The sequence below is a fragment of the Balaenoptera musculus genome, chromosome 8 (assembly GCF_009873245.2).
Source record: "Balaenoptera musculus isolate JJ_BM4_2016_0621 chromosome 8, mBalMus1.pri.v3, whole genome shotgun sequence".
Taxonomy (NCBI): domain Eukaryota; kingdom Metazoa; phylum Chordata; class Mammalia; order Artiodactyla; family Balaenopteridae; genus Balaenoptera; species Balaenoptera musculus.
The window spans coordinates 42,934,158-42,946,585 of record NC_045792.1 but is presented as its reverse complement, the minus strand read 5'-3'; the positions used below and the strand labels follow the sequence as shown (position 1 = coordinate 42,946,585).

Sequence of the window (12,428 nt, the reverse complement as noted above, 5' to 3'; positions counted from 1 at the left end):
AGAGGTTTAATGAGGATTGAATGAAGTAATATTTTTCAATAGTCCCTTTAAAAAATCTTCCCAGGTCCCTCACCTTGCAGTATGTGCTCTATTCTGAATGCAAGTGGCATTTTTGTCCATACTTTTTTATGTTATTTACTAAGCTAATATTATAGCTATTTATACATGTTTTGTCTTCCAAGAGACTTCAAACTCTTTAAAGATTAAATCTGTGCCATACACAACACCTAGTATTAACAGATATTCAATAAATCCTGCTGAATGAACGAATAAGTAAAGGGAGTTGCCTACACTTCGCTTTCTGGTCAGTTACTTGATTGAGATGTAAAGATAGTGCCCCCTGCCCCACTGTGGAAAACTGGAAAATGGATATTGAAACTCAAATGGGTCCAGGCAACAGGGGACATCAAAAAGAGAAGTACGAACTAACAAAGTAGGAGGGAGAAACCTTTGGTGTTCCCCGTGGCTTTTCGATATATTAAGGAAAATAGCATCATAGAACTAGAAAGAGTCCTGTAGATGATTCAGTTTAACTGAGACCCATGGAGAATAAATGATTTTTAGCAGGCCTAGGACCAGAACCCAGAAAATCTCGTCTCAAAACCCAGATTTAATCACATCCTGCAACTTGGTGTCTGTTCTTCTACAATTTTCTAAGCATATAAACTTTAATACATAGATTTTTTATTTAAATGGAATATTAGTATGAAATCTATATTGCAATATATTTTTATTCTTCTCTACATAATATATTATAAATACCTTTTGAGATTAGTTCATTTTGATGATGGGGATAATGATAAGAATAATTAAAATTCACAGAGAGCTTACCATGTTCTAGGCACTGTGCTTAGCGTTTCAAATGAAACGTCATTTAACTATCATTTATAAAAACTGTAAGATAGATCATTTTATGTATATTTTATGCTTGAAGTATCTGGGACTGAGAGAGAGAGAACAGTTTGGCTAAGATTCTAAAGCAAGTGAGTAGCAGAGCCAAGATTCACACTTAGAGCTTCTATTTCTTTTTAACAGTTGCATAGTATTTAATTATATGAGTGCACAAATATTTATTTAATTACTCCCTATTTTTGGATATTTAGATTGTTTATAGATTTTACTACTATCATAAACAATGTTGCACTTTAATTACTTTTAAAACTATTTCTATAGGACAAATGCATAATACTGCTGGCATGAATCTTTCCACATTTTACAATCTATTAATTTAGATTGTAAAAGGTGGCATTAACTTCACTCTCAGTCCCTTCTCCTTAAGCTTGTCAATTCTGGGTACCACACAATGTTCTTTCCATAAGAACCTGCTTTCTCTTGCTTCTATACAAGTTCCTGAGTGAGGCCATTTCTCCTTAGATATCTCACCAGGAGGTTCATTCATTCATTTAACAAAAGTCTGGTAGAAAAAAAAAAGGAGGAGGAATAGTAAAACCATATTATTTTATTTTCAGTGTACGGAGCCTTTTCCCTTTTACTCCCATTTCAAACTAAAACAAAATTACCACTAAGAAAGTCTGATTATCCCCATTTCATATATCAGAAAACAGAGTCTCCAAGATAATAAATTATTTGCTTTAGGTTATAACTCTGATGTGGTAGGTGTTAGAGGTTGGTAGCTATGTTTTTTAATTCATCATATATAGGTGAATATATATATTCTATACATGTATATTCTTGTATAGATAATGGGAAGAAATTAATACAATAATTTTAAAAGCTTCAAAATGTTATAGATCTATGATCAAAAGTAGTAAATGATAGGAGTTTATATAAATAGTATAACTTATATGATATTTCAATTCAGGGTCCTATTTTCAGAAGCACTAGGCTACTTTATTCAATGTTCTATATCATATACTTTGGGTTCATAGCATAATAAAATTAATCACTACCCCATTATAAAAAATAATATATATTTAATATGCATGAAAGTACTTTGCCTCAGGTAATCATACGGTCTCATATTGTACCCTAAATGAATATGAAGACACTAGCACACCATTGTAAAGCAATTACACTCCAATGAAGATGTTAAAAAATTTTTTTTAATAAAAAAATAAATAAATGAATATGAAAAAGAAGTATTGGTGGGTAGAATTTACCATAAATGACAACTTACATAGTAATCAGATTCACAGCTTGCATTGTCTTTTATTTTCAACAATCTTCTCAAACGCTGACCATCTTTCTGGCACAAATTTCTCTTATATAACTTAATCCCCACACAAGCAAATCAACAGCTCCGGACATCAACACTAACATGATTCCTTCTGCCTGAGCAATAGCCTGATCACGTATAGGGTGTCAATGTTGCATATGCATGGATGGCTTTGATACATTTTTCCTTAAAACCAGTGCATCCCTAGATAGAGAACACCCTGAGGTATAATGATACCGAGAGCGTTATAGTCCGAGGAAAGCTCCACTGTTGTAGCTATCTCAAGCACACATCTGTGACCTCGTAAACAAGAAAACCCAGCACCCCCTCCATTTAGCCCAGGACAAAAAATATGCCAAATTTTAACCGAAACCCCCTTAAAGCAAAAAAGGGCCATAAAATAACATTGTACCAAAGTGAAATCTGTAATTTTGTGCATTAATTAAAAGGTGCTGGCAGTAGAATAAAGCTCACTAAATCATTGTAAATCATTACACGACTGGTTTAGTAGTCCATGAAGACCTAAAACAGCCTTCTACAGCAAAGCAATAAAAATGATGTAATCCACTGTTAACTAGTCTCAATTTAATTATCATGCAGGGATTCTAAATTTCTTCCCATTTTGCAGCCTTCAGCTGCTTTCTTGTTATTTATGGCACACCTCTCAAGACTGTAAAGCATTATGGTGCATATTATATTGCCTATCATCAGGTGCTTGAAAATGTGGTTTTGCATTTTTAACTCAATCTCTAGTTACTTATTAATAGCTAATATTTATTGAGTGCCTACTTTGTGCTAAATAATATATAAGCATAATTTAATGTAAGCTTCACAACAACCCTGAGGGGTAGGTATGATTACTACCTACATTAAATATCTCTCGAAATTGAGGTTTAGAGGTGAAGAATCTTGCCAGAAGTCTCATACATATAATAAATGGCAGAGTCAGGACATGAATCCAATTCTCTCTGGCTCCAAAGCTCACACTCAACATAATCAGATGATAATGTTTCCCATCCGACCAAATGGGTTGGTTAGTTAAACCTTACGCACTGGCTGCAAAACATTCTGGAGACTCTGCTTTCCACTAAATTCTTATGTAATGTCAGTCAGCTTCATTCGGAAGCTGTACAAACAAACCAAATAAATACAGGTAACAGTTCTGTCTCATGGAATCATTTAGATCAGGGCTTCTCAAGCTTAGACCTGTTGACATTTTGGACTAGACAATTTTTTGGTTTGGGGGGCTGCCATCTTGTGCATTGCAGGATGTTTAGAAACATCCCTGATCTGCACATGCCAACAGCACACACCTCCTCTAGTCGTGATGAATAAAAATGTCCCCAGACACTGTCAAAGGTTCCTTGCAGGTCAAAGTCATTCCCAGTTGAAAACTGCTGATTTATTTAAAACTCATCCTTGTCAAGGTCTATGTAATCATCAAAAAAGAAGACAACTAAGAGTCAACTGGCTGTGTCAGTCCCACAAAGCGTTTTTCTGAAATGTCCTAATAATTCTAAGGAGAGTAGTTTGGAGAGTAGTAGGCAAGTAGATTTGCCTTACTCCTTCTTTACACTGCCACTTGTTTCTGGCTGCATTATCTTGTTTTGGAGCTTGGAATTTCAACTTGAGAAATACAGGTTAAACTGTCAGAGTCAAAGAAGACACTGCCTTACATTAACTAAGCGTAGTTCTGAATATTCACAAATTACAAAAAATAAATGTGAGAAGAGTATCACTATGGTACACGTCACCATTTCAAAGGCTATGTGAATACAAAGTTCATTATATTTTTTAAAGATAAGAATAATAACTTTGTATAGTAATTTTTCACCGTTGGTTTTTCAAATCATTATTTTATTTTTAAAAAAGTAATATAATATTATTTACCTTTCTTCTGGGTCTTTAAAGGATTCTACTACATTACCTGTATTGTGTAATACTTTGTATTAAAACAAACTAATTTTTTAAAAAATATTTTAAAATTATTCTTCTGCAAAATATTATGATGTAATGGGCTGCATTACTATTACAGGGCCCATTAGTGCCATTATGACTATGAACTTTTAATTTTCCTCAGGACATTTATGCTCAGAAGTTTAAAGTCAGTGGCCTATACCTAGAGCTGTAAAAACTAATCATTAGGGAATTATTCTTTGGTCTTTATATGACCAACAGAATCACATCAACATAAAATACATTTTCTTGCATCTAACTTTTTCCTTTAAATTTCCTGAATAGTTTGACTAAAATAAAAGAAGCTATTTGAAACAGCAATTTTGTATCAACCATACGGTTGTTGAGAAGATTAAACTCAATAACACAGGAAACCTAGGAAACATCTGATATTCAAAGGCCTAGATGTGATTAATAGTCGAAACGACCAGTTCTGTACTTTTCACTCTGGGTCTGGCACTTCACTTATATTTGTGTAACTAATTCACCATAATCACTCAATAAGGCTAATAGTGTTACAAACCTGTTTCCCCATTTAAAAATGAGGAAGAGAGGCAAAGCAATGTTAAGTAACTTGCCCGAGGTTACGTAGCTAATAAGCCACAAAGCTGGGATTCAAACTCAGGCAATCTTGTGCAAGGGTCTGTACTCTCAACCACATCACAAGTCACTGGAAACCACAATGAAACAATTCCATGGTGTTTATCTAATACAATGGAAAAGTTATCTAATATATATGGAAAAAAGGATAAGTCTGGGTTCCCAAACAAATCAGACGTATGTATGTGTGTGTATACACACACACACACGTGTGTGTATGTGTCTAAAATTATATATACATATAATTTTAGTCTTCCATTTCCCTGTTACATGACAGTGGAAGGAAACAACCCTCAATTTTAACAACAGAAAAATCACTGCCCTGTATGATTGTTATGAGTATTAAATAAGATATATAATGCTTGGCACGGTGCCTGATGTGCTCAATAAATGATAGTTATTAGAGCAGAGAAGAACCCGCACCAAGACCTTTGCCTGTTTCCCAAGCAAAGGTACATACACGACTAAAGGTACATACAATTCAAATGAGATTAGAACTGATAAAATCTCGATATTTTTTCTCTTGTTTGAGAATTTAAAGGAAATGGAAGCAAGCTTATGGCATAATGTTTTTTAGAACTACGTTCTAACCAACTGAGAGAAAGGAATATCAAGAAAATATTTTCTCAGTTACAGATAGTTGAAATGCAAACTCAAAATTTAAATTTTCCTGGGTTATACAAGCGCATCATAAACTAAAAAGTATTTCTTTTGAGGCTCCTATATTCTTATATTCTCCGAACTCCACGCAATGAAAGTGATGACTAAATGATGCCTCGGGACTAGGATTAACATTTCTGTGAATATTAAAAATAACACATATTTCTCAATTGTAGAATGTTCCAGCTTTGTAGTAATACACCTTCAGTTTACCCAAATGCCAAACTGATCAGCTTTAGCATATATCAACATATATCAAAAGGTAGTCTTCACTATTTTATGAAGTTAGTTTAAACTCTATCTACCAAAATAACAGAGCAAAAAGTATAAGGAGGAATAGTTAGATGTGTCTCTTCATCTCATGAGGATAGAAATCCCGGGAGAAAATGGTACACAAATAAGTGCAATATTTTTCACGATTAACTTTATCTCATATTTTTCTTCCTGCAATTTCACCTACCTTTCATTGGCACTTAATTTAGTTTTTCTATATAAAATGCTCTGACAATTCCATAAGAGACAATATAATACGACTCCTATAAAATCTTCAACATGTTTTGAAGAAATGTAAAAAAACTTAGAATTAGTAAAATCTTTTAGTCATGAAAGTAAACATGTTTAATGAGATAAATTATTGACTAGGGAACAAAACAATGTCAACAAGCAGAGTGTAACCTGAAGATATTATGTAGCTACTTAAATATTCTCAAAGTCTGTATATTTTGTACTGGTTGGACATAATACCTATGAGTGAATTTTTCAGTTTTCACCTTGGCATTTGTCATCATGTCCATAATGTGTACCATGATGTGATGGCAGAGGCTTATGTCTACCTATGAAAGTAAAGTGAAGAACTGGGCAAGTACTTGAATATTCAAATACTACTCCTCTCCTCCAAATAATCTCAATATTCCCTTTAATAAATGAACATTAAAGAGTTTGGTTTCTTGGATGAATTGGGAGATTGGGATTGACATATATACACTAATGTGTATAAAATAGGTAACTAATAAGAACCTGCTGTAGTAAAAAAATAAAATAAAATTCAAAAAAAAACATAATAAAAATAAAAGCAAATCACAGGTCCTGTGCACACTGAAGGGGAAGGGGATTATGCAAGGGCAAGGATATCAGGAGGTGGTGACCGTGGGGACTACCTTGGAATCTGTCCATCATAGACTTCCAGTACAATACTGAATAAAAAGTTCAAGGACAAAAAGACAAACAAACAAACAAGAGTTTGGTTTGTTTTTGAATGTAGCCTACAGCCAAAATATTACCATGGGATAGCAAAGATCTAGGGGGTGCAGTGAAAATACCTAAATTATATATTTTGTCAAGCAGATTCTAAATGACCAGGGAAAGCTTTTCTCTTAAAGAAGCAGTAAAGCAATTATGTAGAAAGTACTATATTCTATTCACATTCTTCAAAAACAAACAAACAAAACCAAACCTTGTGGGATCTGTCCGGAGTGCTGAAAAGGTTTCCACTGGAGAAGGGTGGAGGCTGGGTTGTGCATTAACCTGATGAGTTCACAAAGCAGTATTTTCAAGTCCCAACCAAAGATCCTTTGAAACAGAAATTGACATCCATAAAGGACAAAAATAGTCACAACTGATTCTTAAATGTGTAACTGCATGGATATAAGAGAGAAATTAAAGGAGGAAATGTCCTGTGCTCCATGAAAGGAATGAGGAGCTCAAGGCACACCTAACAAGAGGTAGCATACCTGAACACTCCAAAACGCAAAAGGATGTCTAGAATGTTGTATAACTAAGAGGATTCTACAGAAAACCTAAGCTTCGCCCCACGGCAGCTAAGGTGGGGGGCTGCACATAGCACAAGGCAGTGTTTCCTTGGCTGCCTCAAAAGGCCGGCAGTTAGCATTAAGGATACAGATTAGCTCTAGATCACTCTCAAGGGACGCAGAACAATGAAACAGTATGTAGAGAATGAAGAAAGTGGGAGGAAGCCACTGCCTTCCCACTGACCTGTGTCAGTTTCTTAGCGGAAAGTAAAGTGTGGGAGAATCTACCTGCCTGGCCGCTCAAGCTTTTTCGATTCAGCTGAGGCAGCACCAAGATAGTGCCTAAATAAGCACAAGCACTTGTTAACCTCTCCTCGATTTCCCTTTCCCACAGCGCCCGCTCCGGAGGGAAATGGGGGCAGTTGGAAATCCAGCACCAGTTCCAGAGCCCCCCAGGCAGATTCCTCACTTCCCTCTTCGAGGTCCCAAGTGCCAAGGTAGGCTCTGCTCACCCGGCTAGCTCGTGGGCCCGCCCCGGGTTCTTTCCCCAAGTCGCTGTAGCCGGGGCTCTCTCCTTGGCATGCCGCTCATGCTGCCTGCCACTCCGGGGTAACTAGCAGGCTTTGTGTCCGAAGGGAAAGCTACATCCACGGGAGAGGAAAGAGCGGGAGGGCGCAGACTGGGGTTCAGAAAGAAGCACGCTAGCCTGAGCGAAAGCTCTGTGCTTTCAGCACCACCCGCTGTCCCCCCTCTTCCTGCAGCAGGCGCCTGGTCACCGCGGCTAACCGATCTACTGGGAAGCGATTCTCCTTCCTCTTCCTCTCCACCTTCGCTTCTCCGAATTCTGAGCCCTCGGGTGGTTTGGAGGAGCCCAGTCTGAATTCTAAAAGCACGCACCTGGCCCTCAGGGAGCGGGAACTCGCCTCCGAAGGCATGCAGAATCCCCTTCTCAACCCTTGCGGCCATTCCCTCATTTACTCCATTGCTCTCGCCCTTTCTCCCCAACAGGTTTAACTGAAGCCATCCGCAAATGGAGCGGACTTCACCCTCGAGGTTCTGGCCACCCCCGCTGCTCCACCCTCGTCCCCCTCCCCCAAACCAAACTGTAAGCTCCCAGCAAGCTTATAGCTCATACATCCTTCCCGGGCCCGGGGACACTTGGGTAAACAGACACTTAGCAAGCTTACCCCCCTGTTGGCGGCGCAGCAGGCAGTGAGGCGCGGTCTAGCTAGCCCCCCATAAAGTTGGGCCGCGCGGATCAGCGGGGCAGAGCCGGCCTCTCCAGTGCCGGGCTCCCCCCCAAGATGATCTTAAGCTCATCTCCTGCGCTCCGTGCGCGCAGAACAGCAGAGCTGAGGGCGGCGTGTGCAGCAATTCTCCCTGCTGCTGAGAAAGGGGAGAAGGGGGGAAGGGGAGAGCGCGGCGGAGGGAGGGGTGGTAGTTTGTATTTATAGAGAACAGTTCTCAGCGCAACTTTTTGGTGCCACCAAGTGGCACAGTGAGCTCCTTTAGGAACACAGACTTCGGGTCGAATCTGGATGGGCAAACCGGCTCCACGGCCAGATGCTCACATGGTGGGAGGGTTGGGGGACATCCCCTCGGACTTGAGTTTTCCCATGTGAACTTTCTCATCTCAATGGCTGGGATTCAGATCCTTAAATTCTAAGAAGGAGCTTGTATTGAGGGGGAATATGTACCTGTGCCTCCTTCAGACAAGTGGCAGAGGTGTCAAGGACACTGGGCAGATGCCAGTAGTCTCCTAGGAGTCTAGGAACCCTTGTCTCAGGAAGAATATTCTCTCCCCTAACCCTTCTGTCCAGATTACAGTCTTCTCAAATATCACTCTTAAGCCGTCCTGCCATCCTGAGTGCCCAACCTTTAAAGTACGATGCCATTCATTTTCCTTGTGTTGGAATCAATTCCAGATTCTTTACCAAACCCTCATTCAAAGACCATCACAGCCTGCCACAAAACCTCCTTCTTTAATTGCTACCTTTAAAAAAGCATGTGATGGGCTTCCCTGGTGGCGCAGTGGTTGGGAGTCTGCCTGCCAATGCAGGGGACACGGGTTCGAGCTCTGGTCTTGGAGGATCCCATATGCCGCGGAGCAACTAAGCCCGTGAGCCACAACTACTGAGCCTGCGCATCTGGAGCCTGTGCCCCGCAACAAGAGAGGCCCCCACAGTGAAAGGCCCGCGCACCGCGATGAAGAGTGGCCCCCGCTTGCCGCAACTAGAGAAAAGCCCTCGCACAGAAACGAAGACCCAACACAGCCAAAAATAAATTAATTAATTAATTTAAAAAAAAAAAAAAAGCATGTGACTTTAGACTCTGTGGATCCAAACCTCTCCAGACAGTACTCAGGACTCCAGGTTCTCCTGGCTACAAGCTAGGTGTCTGACTGTCCTTCTCACCCATTTCTACAGACCTCTTAGCATGCATTACACCAACAGCAAAGCCAAGAGCTTACAAATGCCTTTGATACTTTGAGGGAAAATACGTTGAAGCTTCCTTTATCCAGATTTTCTGGGCGCTCTTCCTTCCTTGTATGCAGATCGTCAAACCCATAAAATCATAGACACTGCTACTGCATGGGACCTTAGTGACCCAAAACACAGAAGAGCCTCTACATTTTGCAGATGGAGAAACGGAGTACACAGAGGTAAAGGGACTTGTTCAAGGTCACACACTTTCCTAGAGACAGCCCAGAGACTACCCAGGTGATACTAAACGAACACATTTATGCCAAACCTGACTTCCAGGCTCCTGCTCCTTATACCACCTTACACAGCCCATTCAGTCATATTTAGCTCTCTTTTCTTCCCTCTCCCTCCATATCCCTCTCTCTGACCCCATCCTTTGCCAAAGTCCCATAAAGGAACCTAGGGTAAGGACATCTTCCTAGCCCCAATTGGAGTACATAAACTTGAGCTTAAAGGTGCAGAGTTGCAGGTGTACCCCCTTAAAATGGCCCCTGTTCTCAAAAACCTCTCCTCGGTAGTGTAGTCATGGAAGTGTCATTTTAGATATGGAACACTGGCATTTACACCCAACCAGGTCCCTCTTTTGCTGTCTCTTTTCAGGGTGAAGCACCAGCAAATGCTCTTATTAGCCTCCCACCGACACCTAATGGCTTCAGAAATAGAGAAGCCCTCCTCCTTTGGTAAATGCACCCCTTTGTGCACATGTATCAATATGCAAGAAAAGAGAGAGAGAGGAAGAGAGGTGTCCAAACGCTCCCTTTGGCTCAGAGCTCTATTTTTTCTCCTCTGAATTTTTTTTTTTTTTTAGTTCATTTTCTATGGAAACGAGCCCACTTAAATTCCTCACTTATGCAAATACAAGCAAAATGATATTCATAAACCTCTCATTGGAGCGACGCCGCGGTAGCCTGGGCTCCCGACTAGAGATTCATGTCTGATTCACACAGCACACGTCCTTGTGGGGTGACTTTCCTAAACTTGCAGGACCTCGTAGCGTCCCTGGCTCCACCACTTCTCCACCTGCCCACCACCTGCCCTCCCGGGTCCCTTCGCCTAAGCTCCCGCCCCTTGCCTGACTGCTCACCATCCCTGCGCTGGGGGAGGGGCTCCGGAGGGCTCCTACTGCCGCGGCGACCCAAGAGCCGAAAGAAAGAAAAACGCGCGGTGCTTACCAGGTGCGCGCCCGGAGCCTGGCGCCCCGAGCCAGCCGCTCCTCGCGGGCTCCCCGCGCTCGCGGAGCAGCCTGGGCTGCAGCTGGGGCGCTAGTGGCGACGACGGAGGCAGTGGCGGCAGCAGGCGGAGCGGCTCCGTTCGCGGCCCGCGGCGTTGGCGCTCGCGCTCTCGCGCCAGCACGGGGAGCGCGTGCTGCGCTTAAGTAGACGCAGCTGGAAGCGCAGCGCCCGGCCGGCTCCTACTCCTGCAGCGCGCGGCGGGGGCGGGAGAGCGACCAGGCGCGCACACACTGGGTAACGAGGGTCTTGAAGGCTCGTAGTCTTGGGGTTCGGGCGAGGGTAGCCTCGGGCTCCCTCTGCAGCTCCTCGGCTTCCCTCCGGGAGCCGCGGAAGGAGAAGAGCTGTGTGAGGAGGCGTGGGTAGCGTGTCAGTCATAGAGAAGCTGGGGGAGCAGATAGATAATAAGCTTCTCTCTAACGATGGCACTTAAACCCCTGACAGTGATTGGGAGAAGGGGCGTCACTGCTGGAGGGTAGAGAAAACCAGGAAGTCAGGGAACCCCAAGATGATTCAGAGGTGTGAGTGGTTAGAAAGAACTGTCTCTTTAATGGCATTACTTATTAATAATGCCATTTTGCATTTGTCTCCATTTCTTACAAACGAGTCTTTCTACGTCTATTAAAATTTCTTCCTCCGTAGCAATTAAATATCTGTTTACTTCCTTAAATGACTTTGCTTCTCTTCCCCCACGTCCCCCGTAACTGACCAAGATTGTAAAAAAATGCTGAGGTTATCTTTAAATTCCGAAATCAGACTTCATTTCTGCCTCTGAAAAAAGAGATTGGTATAAATTAATCGCATGACTTAAAGAAAAGAAAGACATTGCACAATATATTATTATTTCTCATTATATTTCCCTAGCCATGTGCTTGCAGCAGTTGGGTGAAAGGTTAAAAGAGCAGGACACTGAAGTCAGGAGGTTGGTTACAATGTATTCATTGCTAATGTAGGTTTCCCACAAGACCCTTGAAAGCAAGGCAAGTCGTTCTTTGATAGCTTCAGGATTCAACAAGAAAAAGACATGCATCTATCACACCTCGTTGATCTTTACAATGGCATCTTTCTTCTCCCCGTTTTCATGTGTACTCTGATGGTGGTGTTGTTCATTTTTGATATTCTTTGATTGCAATCCGCAAAGCAAGCTTTAGTACTTTGTAGAGGGGCCAGTAAAGCTCTGGTTGACCTTCCTGAATAAGAAAGATGAGAAAGATGGTATAGATGAGAAAATACAAAAATAGGAATATAAAGGGGAACTAATGACTAGATGATTCTGGAAATGTGATTAAGTCTGATGTGTAAAATGATTTGTTAGCCCAATTGACTGAGGCATTGACGATAAAGACGATCATAGATTTGATCCTTGGGTAGACCACTTAGCTTTGAATGAGCATGGAACACAATAAGTTCCCCATCTTTTTTCATCATTTGGAACTAGCTCAAAGCACACAAGTGAGTGGGCTGAGCCTATGTAAGAAGGGGTTCTCATGGTGGCTACTCAAGTCACTTAAATTCTTCAATTTCCTACACATATTTCCGGCCCGGCTGTCTCCCAGGGTTATGGAGAGGATGGGAT

General features: G+C 41.3%; 1 protein-coding gene across 4 annotated transcripts in view; it reads right to left on the bottom strand.

Annotated features, from left to right (window-relative positions):
• Positions 1–8,425, bottom strand: part of GRM5 (glutamate metabotropic receptor 5) — a 531,669-nt gene extending 523,244 nt beyond the window's left edge. For 3 of the 4 annotated variants that reach the window (XM_036861062.1, XM_036861058.1, XM_036861060.1), the window contains exon 1: positions 8,328–8,425. The gene's annotated coding sequence lies outside the window, so the exon portion shown is untranslated. Of the gene's footprint in view, positions 1–6,845; positions 6,904–8,327 lie in introns of those variants that run through there. The other variant, XM_036861059.1, reaches the window with a different exon arrangement.
• Between the last annotated feature and the right edge of the window lie 4,003 nt (positions 8,426–12,428).